Source organism: Entelurus aequoreus, linkage group LG04 (assembly GCF_033978785.1).
Source record: "Entelurus aequoreus isolate RoL-2023_Sb linkage group LG04, RoL_Eaeq_v1.1, whole genome shotgun sequence".
NCBI classification, from domain to species: domain Eukaryota; kingdom Metazoa; phylum Chordata; class Actinopteri; order Syngnathiformes; family Syngnathidae; genus Entelurus; species Entelurus aequoreus.
In genome coordinates this window covers 67,471,469-67,486,066 of record NC_084734.1, presented here as the reverse complement: position 1 = coordinate 67,486,066, position 14,598 = coordinate 67,471,469, and the positions used below count along the sequence as shown (strand labels likewise).

Here is a 14,598-nt window from a genome sequence, read left to right as displayed (position 1 = left end):
TGATTAATCAAAAAATATATGCATATCATGTTTAGAATACAAAACAATAATACACAGCAAAATCACTTTCTAATATAAGACACATTATAAAAAATAAAAGGACACAGACTTAAACAAGTTGAAAAACTTATTCGGGTGTTACCATTTAGTGGTCAATTGTACGGAATATGTACTTCACTGTGCAACCTACCAATAAAAGTCTCAATCAATCAATGTAGTGCGACACAATTTTCACTTATCTACCATTATCATATTTTCATTTTATTTTGTTACATATCCAATATGTTTTTTGTTTTTTTTTACTATTGGCTGAGACCGATTTTTCATAATACATTCTTTCTTGCTGCAATATTTGTATTCATGTTTCACGGTGGAAATGTATTTAACTGATTCAATGAACTAAAGGTACTTTTTAATGATTTATTTTGTTATTGTGTAATTGACTTCTTTTGTTTCATTATAGTTTAATTCTACTCTTGCCTGAGACCTATCATGTACATAATACATGTTTTTCTTGCTGTGATATATGTCAATATGTATTTGTTTGTCTTTTGGAATGTATTTGACATACTTTGGGGACGGCGTGGCACTGTTGGGAGAGTGGTCGTGCCAGCAACCTGAGGGTTCCTGGTTCAATCCCCACCTTCTACCAACCCCGTCACGTCTGTTGTATCCTTGAACAAGACACTTCACCCTTGCTCCTGATGGGTCGTGGTTAGCACCTTGCATGGCAGCTCCTGCCATCAGTGTGTGAATGTGTGTGTGAATGGGTGAATGTGGAAATAGTGTCAAAGCGCTTTGAGTACCTTGAAGGTAGAAAAATAACCCATTTTACTTAAATAGATTTACTTTTTCCTTATTTTTTATCCATCCATCCATCCATTTTCTACCGCTTGTCCCTTTTTTGGGGTCGCGGGGGGTGCTGGAGCCTATCTCAGCTGCATTATCATGTTTGTCAATTTATTTAGTTACATAATACTTTATTTTTATGATTGCCTGAGACCTATTATGACACATTACCTTTTGTATTTATTTATTTGTGTCTTTGTAGTTGTTATTGCAGCGACTGAATACCCCAAATTCTTTGGAATTTGTTTAAAAAGAATCTACAAAACCTAACGCAACCACAAAACTTGATTTGAAGCCAGTGGTTGGTTTAGTTTCAGCATTAAAAAACTGAATAACTACACATTCTGAAATACTTTGTTAAAATACAACTTCTGAAGTACTTACACTATAGTCTATATGGTCTATGTAGGTGCAGCAGGGGCGCCAAAAAGGGGGGGTAAAGGAGACGGATCCTAGGGGCCCAGGATGGAGGGGGGCCCAGAGAGGCCCCTAATGATGATGAAATTATAATACAGGGGGCCCTGTAAAGATTATTTTCATGGGGCCCAAAATCCCTAGTGGCGGTCCCTGAGGTGCAGCATAAGGATGTAGCAACAATTCAATTATTTTGTCATCCTGTTGTCATGTTGTTTCTCATTTGAATGTGCTTTGAAGATTAAATTAAACAGGCAAAGAAACAGGACACAACCTTCCCATTGGTGGGGAAAAAAGTAGTCAAAGCATGATAGATTGATTGAGCAACCGTTGCCCTCAACTGGCCAACTGACTCAAAGAAACACTGGACAGGACAACAAAGTCTAACTTACTGGAAGTTGTTTGGTGAAAAGAAACAAAGACAGTAGACCACAGGGGGCCAGGCGGACTCCTGGAAAAATATGTCAATAAAGTACTTGGTCTTTTATTACTAAATGTATTCGTTCTTTCCATTTTGACGGGGAACAAAATACATGTAGTCCATGAAACTTTAATATTATCCAATATTGCAGCAAATATTATCAATATTTCCAAACAATTAAAAAAAAAAAAGTTAAAATAAAAATAAATACTCAAAAATCTGTTTGATTTATTATTCCAAAGCAAGTTATTCACTGTAAAAAATGACAAAATATTTTATGGAAAAATTTATGGTGGTATTTACAGTCTTGCTGTTTTACTGTTTTTTCACAGAAAAATCTACGGTTGTTGTTTTTATGGTGTATTGTAAATGGAAAAACAGTAGAAAATATTTTTTTTGCAGTAAAAATGAGCAGCTCAGTTGCCAGAATAAAAAATTAACAAACAGCGGTATATATGTTGTAAAAACCACAGTACATTTACAGTAACGTTCTTGTGACTTAGCTGCCAGTTTTTTTTTTTTTTTGATAGTGGTAATGTTTTTTTCCATTTGCCGTAATATGTAATATAAAAAAAACACAATTTTACAGTAAAATTCTGGTGATCGAGTTTTAAGATTTTCTTTTGACAGTGTACATAAAAATATATAAATAATAATCAAATGCATAGGCAAATTCATATATTATTCGCTGTTACAAGCAGTCCTCTAATGTCAATCATAACTGCGACATGCTTTTCCATGAAAACGAGTTTGACAACCCTGTAGTAGACTGTTGGGAATACATTCATCCAATTTCATGGAACAAATCATTTAATTTAATCAAATTTAATTGAATCATTTTAAGTTGCACATGTAGGTCAGTGCTTCTGATATTGTTTAGGCCTTGCTGGCCCTGACGACCCTCCATTGTTAAATAAAGATGTGTATCGAGAAGTCATATATTTTGGTGCCGAGTCACTACTGGAGGACCGATAAGATTCTGGACAAATGATTCGTTATTTTTCATTTAAGTAACTATTGTAGTTAAGACAACCGGTAATACCTACTTGCCTCTAGTTGAGAGCTAAATGTTTAAGGGTGTATGGAGAGCAAGGGTGTCAGATGAGCTGCATTTTTTTTTTTTTTTATAAAAGAAACTGCTGTTCTAAATGTGTCCACTGGATGTCACAATGGCAATCTGGTAGGACTAACTGCGGCTCCTCTCCCTCGACCCAAATGAAACTTAAAACCTGCCGTTTTATGTCTTCTGCTTCGAACATATAGTTATTTGGCACCCTTACTCCCCCATAATGTCTCTGTCAAAAACGAGAAAACCTAACCCTTTTGAATACTTTTTACCTCCGTTTCTGAACATGACAAAGTAGGTATTTGATACCGAGAAGAGTTCACATATTGTTTTTTGTTCAATCCCAGAAAGACTGTGACTTAAAGTTTAATCCTGGCTTTGTAAATACACTGAGACAAAGTCTAAGCTCATTGTTTTTGAAACTGCACCAACTTCCTCAGACTTTTTAACAAACTTGAAGTGTTTTGTCCATAGGATTATTTGTGATTTGTACGTTTTCAGAATGTGCTTGTTCTATTTTTCGGCAATGTAAAACAAAGAAAACAACCTGGAGTTGTCTTTATTTTGAAGTTATCATGCCATTATTTTACCATTCCGGCCCACTTGGAAATAGATTTTCTTCCATGCGGCCCCTAAGCTAAAATGAGTTTGACACTGCTGAAGTAGGGGAAGGTTCACTTTAGCAAATAGACTGAAAATTTGACTAAAAGCAATATTTGTCCCAAATTACTTATTGTATATATGTACAATATTTTAAGAGATATACGAGTAATATAAGTATATACGAGTACCGATAAATATGGGTATCGGTAACCAGTATCGGTATCAAAGAAATCCTATATTGACATATAACTGTCACATGTTGTGTTTTTTCACATTGCCTGGTTGCTCTTGTCTTTTTCTCTCGCCCTTCCTAGACGTTACCGCCACGTCTGGGCAGCCGTCTGAGAGGAGTCGTCGGCGGCGATTGCGCATCTGCCTCTACTGTGGAAAATGCGGGACATTCCATCTCTCGTTGTCCCCCGCGCCCTGACAACCACCGCTCCCGAGTGACACGGCACTCTTCCGGTGGCATCTGCGACTGACTTGTCGGCCAGCTTCATGCAGCTCCCAGGTACGCTTTCCTGGTCTAATATGAACACTGTCAGTTCTGCTCTGGTTGACTCGGGTGCTGCTGATTGTTTTGTGGAAGAATCTTTCGTTCAGAGTCAAGCAATACCTGTATCGGAGGTAACTATGAGGTAGTTCACTTCCTTGATGGAAAACATCTGGCTGGCATTACGTTGCAGACACACCTCCTTTCGCTCTGCTTGTCTGGTAACCACCACAAATCCACAAATGTTTTCATAATTCCCTCTCGTTCTGCACATTGTTTTAGAAGCATCCTTTTGTGGTACACACAGACTAGAAGAACCTGGCGTATCTGCATGCTTTCAAGAGACTTAACCCTAGACAGGCAAGGTGGGTTCAGGTTTAATTTCTCTAACTTTCCAAGCAGGCTCCCAAAATGGCAAGCCCGATGCCCTGTCCAAGTTTTACTCTTCCCCCTTTGAGGACACCCCACAAGATACTATTATTCCCCAATCTTGAAACATTGGCGCCCACCAGTGAGACGTGGAGAGACAGGTGGTCGAGGCACTCAAGAACACTCAAGAGCACCTGCAAACTGTCCCGCTGGCCAACTTTTTGTCATCCTGAGGCTTCGTTCTGACATCATGTCCTGGGCTCATTGTTCAAGGATTGCCTTCCCCCCGGTTGTTACCCGTACCATATTAAATGGTAAATGGATTATACATGTATAACACTTTACCTTTATGGTACTCAAAGCGCTTTGACACCATTTCCACATTCACCCATTCACACACAGATGGTGGGAGCTGCCATGCAAGGCCCTAACCACGACCCATCAGGAGCAAGGGTGAAGTGTTTTGCTTAAGGACACAATGATAAATAATAATGTTATACTTGTATAGCGCTTTTCTACCTTCAAGGTACTCAAAGCGCTTTGACAGTATTTCCACATTCACCCATTCACACACACATTCACACACTGATAGCGGGAGCTGCCATGCAAGGCACTAACCAGCACCCATCAGGAGCAAGGGTGAAGTGTCTTGCCCAAGGACACAACGGACGTGACTAGGATGGTAGAAGGTGGGGATTGAACCCCAGTAACCAGCAACCCTCCGATTGCTGGCACGGCCACTCTACCAACTTCGCCACGCCGTCCCAATGGACATGACTAAAATGGCGGAAGCCGGAGGATTCGAACCAGGAACCCTCAGGTCATTCTGACTTGCTCAGCGGTTCTGGTGGCTTTTGTTGCGGAATGATGTCAGGGAGTTCGTATCAACCTGCTCAGTGTGCTCTGAGCCAGTTATTCCATCAAGACAGGGCCTCTGCGTCTGCTCCCCATCCCGGAGGATTCGAACCAGGAACCCTTAGATTATTCTGACTTGCTCAGCGGTTCTGGTGGCTTTTGTTGCGGAAGGATGTGAGGGAGTTCGTATCAACCTGCTCAGTCTGTGCTCGGAGCCAGTTATTCCATCAAGACAGGGCCTCTGCGTCTGCTCCCCATCCCGGAGGATTCGAACCAGGAACCCTTAGATTATTCTGACTTGCTCAGCGGTTCTGGTGGCTTTTGTTGCGGAAGGATGTGAGGGAGTTCGTATCAACCTGCTCAGTCTGTGCTCGGAGCCAGTTATTCCATCAAGACAGGGCTTCTGCGCCCGCTCCCCATCCCCTCTAGGCCTGGGTCCCATGTTGCTTTGGACTTTGTAACGGGACTTCCTCCGTCCAACGGCAACGCGGTTATCCTCACCTTGGTAGACCGTTTTTCCAAGATGGCTCACTTTGTGGCACTTCCGAAGCTGCCTTCTGCTCTCCAGACAGTAGACCTCCTGGTATTCTCATGGACATTCTCAGATAGGGGCCCACAATTTCCCTAGGCAGTGTGGAAGGCATTCTGCAAAGCTCTGTGGGCAACAGCCAGCCTTTCTTTTACCATCCCCAATCCAACGGTCAGACAGAGCGGGCCAATTAGAATCCAAAGTCATCTATCCACTGTGTGTGCTATCAGCATCCTGCCTCCTGGTCTACTGTCTTGTCATGGATTGAGTATGCACATAACACTCAGCACTGTCAGCTCTGCCACAGGCACTTCTCCATTTAAAACAGCATTTGGGTACCAGCCTCCCGCCTTCCCATCACTGGAGTCAGAATCAGCGTTTCCATCAGTCTCTGCCCATCACCGCCGTGCCTGTCTTGCCTGGAGCAACAATAGTGCAGCCCTGGTACCCACCTTGGAGCACAACCAACGTCTTGTAAATTGTCACTGTTCTGTGGCACCGGAATACAAGGTGGTCAGAAGTTTGGCTCTCGTCCATACTGTCTCTAAGAATCTACAACCCCGGTGTATTGGACCATATGCTTTGGAACGTGATATCAACCCCTGCCTTGTACAGCCCTGTGTTCTCCTTTCTCTCTCCCTGGCCTAGATGTTCTCAGGGGGACACACCCGAGGCTAATTGCCACATCAGCCTCTTAAGTTGAGGGCTTGCAGCTTGGAGATACCAGTTTTTTCTCCCTTGCAGACGACACAACCTTCCGCTGCTTTTGGGCATCAGCTTCACGGTTTTCCTGTGCTGACATCTCTTTACTCCGGCATCTACCCTGCATTGGTACTGTTTCAGCTCACTTCCAGCCTGACTTCTCTATTTAGGTTGTTTTTGTCTTTTGACATTGCTTACTTTCATGGTACTTATTCTTCTGTGCCATCTCTCTTAGTTTACTTGGGAAATAAGTTTTGTACCCTTTTTGTTAATTGGTGATAGTTAAAGACGATGGTATTTACGGTAGGCCTCTGCATTTGGGCTTCACGTGTTTAACAGAACCTAACATATAACCCTACTATCAAATATACTATGTCATAATTTAAGTTGAGATGGAGGTTGTACTGAATAAAGGAAACCCGTTTTTAAGGTGAAATTAATGGGTTAGGGTTGGTATGTAATGCATAAAGTATGTAAAATTGCTAAAAACTACCCTGCCATAGATATAAAGAAGACACATTTAACCTTTTTAAAGTAGTTGTGTTGGGACACAAAAGAGCAAAATACATTTTCTTTTTAATACAATTCTTCAAAATGAAGTAAATGATCTACACAAGTTGTGTTGGTTTTTTCCTCAATGGGAGGCGATGGACTGAGCTGAGGTTTTTATATTGCTGTTACGTTCCTATGCATTGGCCTGTTATGTCACTGTCTGCACAACCTGGGGTCGGTCAGGTCAGTGTCTCAGTCTGGAAGATAAGCGCTCACCCATGGGTGTTCATGCTTCAGCTATCAGCGCTGTGGGGTAAACAAGCACCTCCCGTTCGGTCTTGAAAAACGCTTGTCTGCATTTCCTCAGTCAGCATTGATCCGAGTCTGCAGGCAGAGAACGAGGATCAGATTTGGACTGTGGATGCTTACCTAACACAAAACTCAAGAAACCCTATTTTGCAGTCATGTTAACATCAGTCCATAAAGCCTGTAAAGCACAAGTCTCCTGTGTTGTACTGCCTCGCTGCCTTTGTCTGCTCCTGTTGTCAGGGCAGAGGTATGTATGGCACGATGGAGCTGCTCCCAAAGCCTCCTGGAGCACATGAATGAGAGAAAAAGTAAAGGAAGTACACTCATCATTGCATTAAAGGAGGGCAGGACACGGGGGTCGGAGAAGAGGGGAGACCGAGGGAGGGTACTGAGGAGGGTAATGTAATAGGGCCTTTGTTCTTGTTAGTGTGACTCACAAAGCCGTGGTCGGGGCAGCAGAGCTTGGTTACCGTTACCAAACACAGAGATAGATGGGGAGAGTGCTTGTGTGAAGGGGAGGGGTGGGGGGTCGATGGTGTAGCCCAATCGAATTAAAGCCTTCATGTCAAAGCATTCATTCAATCTTGACATTTCAACACATGACATTAGCTAGAACCACCGCCCAGTGCATTTAAACATAATCAGTGTCAACGTGAACGTCAGTTTGCACCGTCTAATCTGGCAGCAAATTAAATGCAAAAAGACAACACCGACAAATGGAACATTAAAAAAATTATAATACTTGGTTTCTGCATATGTTTTTACACGTTGACCACACATTTTTCTAGAATAGGTGTTTATGGAACAAAAACTCGCTGACACAATTCTAATCAAGTTTCATGGTGGCGGTTATGAAACATCTCCAAAGACACTTTTATAGACCGCGTGACTCATAAGGCACAATCGAGTCAAGTCCAACAATGGAGGTGTTGAGCTTCTGATGGTGCGCAATGCACTTTATTAGTGCGTGCATGTGTGCGTGACTTGAGCTTATGCAGTAAGCAGGATATCCTGTCCTCCCCGCTGCTATTGTGGTGTGTCCAGACGCTACCCCTGAAACCATTTCCCCTCTGTCAAGTGTCTCTTTTTCTTTGTCGCACACACACAACGCTCATGCACACACACTCAAACTCACACAAACAGCCCAATGCCAGCCTGAACACAATGGGAACCAGTCCAACACCACCCTTTCAGCTGGATAAAAATAACTTTTTTTGTCAGTAATGACATGAAAATTGTTTAGGAACAATGAACCAGCAGGACTTTGATCAGTCAAAATAGTACTATTATTAACAACAATGTAAGGGTGGTACATGAGTATACAGTCCATTCCACCCAATAGGTGACATTTCAGCCCCAGGAAATACAATTTAAAACTAAAAAATACTTTTTTAAAGAGGCAAAGTGTTCATCACATTGATGTGATTGCATATGTAATCATTTAAATAGGACCCCAAAGCATAGTTTAAAAACAAAAGATGCACTCTAAAAAAGTGCAAAGTTCAAAATAAACTGAGTACAGCACAAAAATGGCAAATACACTTTTGCCTTCCCATGAAATATGACCGTATAAATCACTGTTATTCAAACTGTAAGGTTAAATTAAAGTGCAGTGGTAGTTGTCTTTGTGACACCTAGCGGCCACAATAGCTCATTGCGTTAAGCTCGTGATGCAGGAAGTTGAACGATGCAGACACGTTTGTTACTGGACACTTTCTATTTTGCTTCTGTCTATGAGACCTTATATCTGTAAGTAATTTGGAACTGTAATTATTTTATACTTGTTTATATTGACAAATGTTTCGTTTTAGTTTGCAATATTGTTCAACTAAGGACACTTACTACGTAAGTCTAGCTTGTGTGCTAGTGTGTGCTTGGCTGTTGTGTAGCTGTGAGCTACCAGTAGCCTATATTAACCCACCATATTTACCTTTTGTAAATGGCGTTACTAAAATACAAGAAAAAGACCAACCATGCGTGCTTATTGAAGGACATTTAGACGTGAATTGACTGTCGAGATCTGCGCAAGTAAATGTGCTGCAGGACTTCTTGTATCAGAGCTTCTATTAGCAAATTTAGATGCAAGCTGATATAGTCTGATACTTCTTGTTGTTGCTATCAGATCGATAATCAATATTAATATCAGATTGGGACACCTCTACTTAAAATCAAAATTTTTCACTCAGGCTTGTTACCCTTAACACAATGCTCCCTTTGATAAAATTGGAATCATCCACAAGTCACATGGTCCTGGGGAAGTTGTGTCTTTCAGATTGTTGTTGGCAATGAGCGTAGAGAGCACAGGGTAGGTGAGAGGGCCCTTTGTACTTTGTTCCTCCTTGAATTTGATGTTTCTCATCATCTTTATTCTTTGTTTGAGAACTGTATCATGCGGAATGAAACGTGGGCAAACGGACTAGTTTGTTTCTTGCAATGTTTGGCTGTACGTTAACCAAGACGGTATACAAAGACTGGGGCAAGATTTTGGTGAAAACCAAATCATACAAAAAGTGGGATGTGTTACAGCAGTGGTTCTTAACCTTCTGGACCTTGGAGTCAAACTTTTCTACCACAGTGGGGCCCGGGCCCACTCAAATCTTAACACAGGAATCTTAATCCTGATTTTAATCATAGTCGATAATTATATATTATCTACAGTACTTACAGTTTAACAGGTCCAAACATTCTCAAATAATAATAATATTGTGTATAAATTATATGAAAAAATAGATAATACACATAATAATAATACAAATAAATATTATATATTTTAAGAAAAATACAAATGAATACTAATAATGAATGATATAAAACAATTTGTTAATCACAAATATTAATATTTATTTAACACATTAACAGCACATCAAACAGGCCTTAAAGGGGTTATATTATGATTATTTTGTTCTACATTTAAAACACCTCCTTATAGTCTACATAACATGTAATGATGGTTCTTTGGTCAACATTTTGCATAGATGTGTCTGTAAAGACCTATCTTCAAGCCACTTTTTGGCTGCCTCTGAAATCAAGCTACCGTATTCTGAGAGTCAAAGTCGTTAGATGCAAATAATTCCCCTGTTTTCCTTCATGCTAAATGAACCTTCGTAGCCATAACTGTAGTTTGTAGCTTGTCAACAATTGGCTAAGGTTACAAGCTACGATACGAGAAACATCGCTAACGTAATAACGTATTATACAGTATTTTTTTTTTTTTTTTTTTTTTTTTTTTTTTTTTTTTTTAGGTATTATGCAGTATAACCTAATCCTCCATTGCCATTTTTAGGAAAATCATTCTCTATATTGCTGGAGGTTGGTGATGCTGTTGTCCAACGTTAGAAGGCTAAGCTACAAGCTAAACCACAAATCGAGTAAATATATTTATTGTATCATTGACACATTGCCAATCTCCTGTTATAGTTTACCGTTTCGTTGTCTTTTCCATTTCCAAAAATAGTAGGCACCAACTTCACCATTAAAAATATATAAGCAGTGATCTTCAAAATGGTTGACACACACGGAGAGATACTTCTTTCCACTTGAAAGCACATTGCTGCAAAACTTAAAAGTTAGGCAGGCCCTTTGTTAATTCTTCAGATGAGACTGGAGGTGTGTGTCGTGACCTGTGTTGGTTAATATAACCAATAACAGAGCATTTTTGCTCATCTTGTTGTTGTGCGCACTACAAATGCTGCTACGTAAAATAAAAATGGCTGACTTTCGTAGCTGTCTACTCTCTACCATGTATGAAAATATCCGCTGACGTCACAAATTGGAATAATGTCATACACCTGGCAAATTCCAAACGGACCGTTTGAAAGAAGTATAAAGAAATGCAATATTGTTTTCTAAATATCTTTGCAATAACTCCATGGTGTGATTTCAAATTTGTGTAACTTATGCAGATCCAAAATACTTTAAAACAGGTGCCAATATCTTATAAAAGTTGGTTTTGTATAATAAATCCACTTTAAATCCAGCGGATTACTTTTTATAAATATTTGTATCTGCTCAGTGGCCTTGTGGTTAGAGTGTCTGCCCTGAGTCGTGAGTGCAAACCCCGGCCGAGTCATACCAAAGACTATAAAAATGGGACCATTACCTCCCTGCTTGGCACTCAGCATCAAGGGTTGAAATTGGGGGTTAAATCACCAAAAAAGTATTCCTGGGTGTGGCCACAGCTGCTGCTCACTGCTCCCCTCACCTCCCAGGGGGTGAACAAGGGGATGGGTCAAATGCAGAAGACACATTTCACCACACCTAGTGTTTGTGACAATCTTTGGTACTTTAACTTACTTTAACTTAACTTTAAAAAGCTGTTTGCTTACGGCAGGGATGTCCGAAGTACAGGTCATTTTTTAATGGCCCATTTTAAAATACGATTAAAAAAATTAAAAACATAAAAAGTGGTATGAAAGACCAAACAGGTGAAATGTAACAAGAAAATGTTGCAATGTTTACTCTAATAACACAAAGCTGCCATGCGGGCTGGTTCTTTCTTTAAAAAATAATAATGAATCAAAATCAATGTTATGAATTATTGATCCATCCAAGGCTCCAATTACGTCACATTAAATACTGCACTTTGAGATATTTTTTGGGGAAAATGTTGCATATTTTGTTTGCCATATAAAAAATGTAGCTTTTTTTTTTTTTTTTTAAAGAAGCGCCTAAAACGAACAAACAACAATTCAACGTATAATTGACGGATAGATCTGAAGTTGATCCCGAGATTATTGTGTTAAAAGTAAACAGTAAAAAAATGTATAATTTATTTTTTAACACTTTAATGAGTAGGACCCTTTTGGTTCCCCAATAATCTTTTTGTGATTTGTTTTTAAGTGTCATTGCTCAAAAAATAATAATGAATTAAAATCAATGGTGTTATGAGTTATTGACCTTTTTAAGGCTCCAATTATTATATAATCTGAAATATTCCTCTTAAAAATTTTCTTGGGTGAAAATATTGCATATTTTGTGTTTTTTACAGAAAAAAAACAGGGTTTTCTTTGACAAAAAGAGCATACGACTTAAATCTTTAAAAACGTTATATTGACAGATAGACCTAATGTTGATCTAGAGATAATAATACTGAATAATGACACATTTTAAATATTTTTTGGACCAAAACCCTTTGGGGTCCCCGGGATCAAGCCTGAGTGGAGGGCTTAATGTATATTTTTTATACATATATTGTATTGGTTTTTAGAATAAAAAAATATCAAAATGGCCCCCGCTTGCTTTGATTTTTCAGTGTGCGCCCCTCAGTGGAAAAAGTTTGGACACCCCTGGCTTACGGGATCCAAGAAGAAAAGGCTTTGTTTATTTATTCAAAATAACACGCTAGATCACTTTACTTATGTACAATATGTAATCACACACTGCCTGTTCTTTTGTTGAGTGTAAATCAAAGGCTACATTGTATTTAAGAGACATAAAAGCATTAGTGTACATGTTCAGAAGATTGGTGTGACTCCCAGCATTCCCTTATTTATGTAATAATCGCTTGCATGCTTGGGGTTCACGTATGCAATAAAAGTGTTATTGTGCACTTAAACAACACAGTGAGCTTGGCCACCATCCCGTTATTTCTCCTCCCCCCCCTGCAAGCCTGGTTGAGGTGCTATTGTGTGCTTTCCTGTGGAGTCCTCCGCTCTCTGGCACGCACACGTGCACGCGCACACAAAGCTGAGCTGTGCTGTTGACCACAAACAGCAAAGAGGTCGCCCAGCCGTCCAGGAGGAAGAAGAACTTAAAAAAAAAAAAAAAAAAAACTTGTTTGAAAATTGACAACCAAACAAGCTCTTTTTCTCTGTTCTTGAGGATTTGCAGACGGAAGCCACCCCAGTGAGAAGTGAAGAAGTATGGCGTTTTAACGTGTTTGTTGACATTGACAAACATCAGCCGCAGTAAGAGGAGATCATCCATTCATCACTGTGAGTCTCAACTTTTTCTACTTTTTGACTAAATATTTTATTGTTTTTCCATGCCACATTGTGGTCGATTCGGGCTTTTAAACTAAACAATAAAAAAAGTTACAGTTGATGTGGTGTATTACAAGACCACAACCAGGAAATGGTAAACACATAAGATCAACCGAGCCAATATCTATAAAGCGTTGATGTATCTGTCTCAGATGTGCTTAAGAAATTCATTTAAGAAACATCACATTTGTACTAGTCAACATGTCTAAAAAGGAGTAGGAAGAAACCAAAATGTATTTAATGCTATACTATCGCCACATATATTACTGCCAATTCATTCATTCAACTCAGTTATCTCTGCTAATTGGTTCCAGTGCTGATCATGGTAAACAAAATTCTGCAAGTAGTATTGTTATTCATAAATCAAATATTTGCATAGTTAGTGCAAAAAAATATTCTAAATAAGATTTTTAAAAAAATTTAACATACGAAATAACACCCATATAATCACCTTTACACCTGTTTCACCCCATATAGTTGCTCTGACTGCATTTTACTGTAGATTTCAGTAATCACCGGTCGCCCAAAGGATCCTCCTAGCGTCACCCGGCCACTACAACACGGCCACGACAGGGAAAGTTAGAACTGGGCTTTCGGGTGCTGAAACCACAGGCGTGCGTTGTTCTGTCAAAGCTCGGTCAACTTCCCAGTCACAGCTGTGAACATTAGCGGTAATGTTAGCATTCCATGTCATTAGCATTGCGTGTTCCAAATCGTCATTCCACATTGCTCACGCCAAAGGCTCAGCAATGTCATGTTGAGTTGATGTTGTTGAAGATGAAGTGAATTAACAAAGTTCATCTCCACTTAACATAGCCCGGACAGTCTCTGAAAACTGATACCAGTGTTGATAGCAGACGTATGTCCCCCTGTGGTCTTTTGACATCGCTAGTGTGAAAGTCTCAATGTGGAGGTGTTCAAGATCAAAAAAGTTGTTCTCAGATAGTAGTAGTTTTTAGCATTGTCAACCTTAACCCAGAAAATAAAGTTTCACTTGGTGATCATCTGTATCAATCGCCACAACATAATGTAAAATAAGACAAGTACTGCAATTTTATACATGTAAGACATAAATAGGACTTAATCTAACACCTAATTTAGGTCAAAATATGTAGAAAATGTTTGAAAAATCAATCAATCATCAATCAATGTTTATTTATATAGCCCTAAATCTCAAGTGTCTCAAAGGGCTGCACAAGCCACAACAACATCCGCGGTACAGAGCCCACATAAGGGCAAGGAAAAACTCACAACCCCAATGGGACGTCGATGTGAATGACTATGAGAAACCTTGGAGAAGACCGCATATGTGGGTGACCCCCTGCCCCTATAGGGGAGACCGGATGCAATGGACGTCGAGTGGGTCTGACATAATATTGTGAAAGTCCAGTCCATAGTGGATCTAACATAATAGTGAGAGTCCAGTCCATAGTGGGGCCAGCAGGAGACCATCTCGAGCGGAGACGGGTCAGCAGCGCAGAGATGTTCCCAACCGATGCACAGGCGAGCGGTCCA

The 14,598-nt window shown here is 39.9% G+C and overlaps 2 protein-coding genes across 5 annotated transcripts in view; both read left to right on the top strand.

The window, feature by feature from the left end:
* slc7a2 (solute carrier family 7 member 2) overlaps window positions 1–14,598 on the top strand; it is a 396,413-nt gene that overhangs the window by 318,535 nt on the left and 63,280 nt on the right. The window lies entirely within an intron of this gene.
* The window catches only part of LOC133648955 (lysophosphatidic acid receptor 4-like), a 44,540-nt gene that overhangs the window by 9,055 nt on the left and 20,887 nt on the right, over window positions 1–14,598 (top strand). For 2 of the 4 annotated variants that reach the window (XM_062045535.1, XM_062045533.1), the window contains exons 2-3: window positions 3,668–3,864; window positions 12,923–13,035. The gene's annotated coding sequence lies outside the window, so the exon portion shown is untranslated. Of the gene's footprint in view, window positions 1–3,667; window positions 3,865–3,942; window positions 4,068–4,153; window positions 4,212–12,318; window positions 13,036–14,598 lie in introns of those variants that run through there. The other 2 variants (XM_062045536.1, XM_062045534.1) reach the window with 2 other exon arrangements.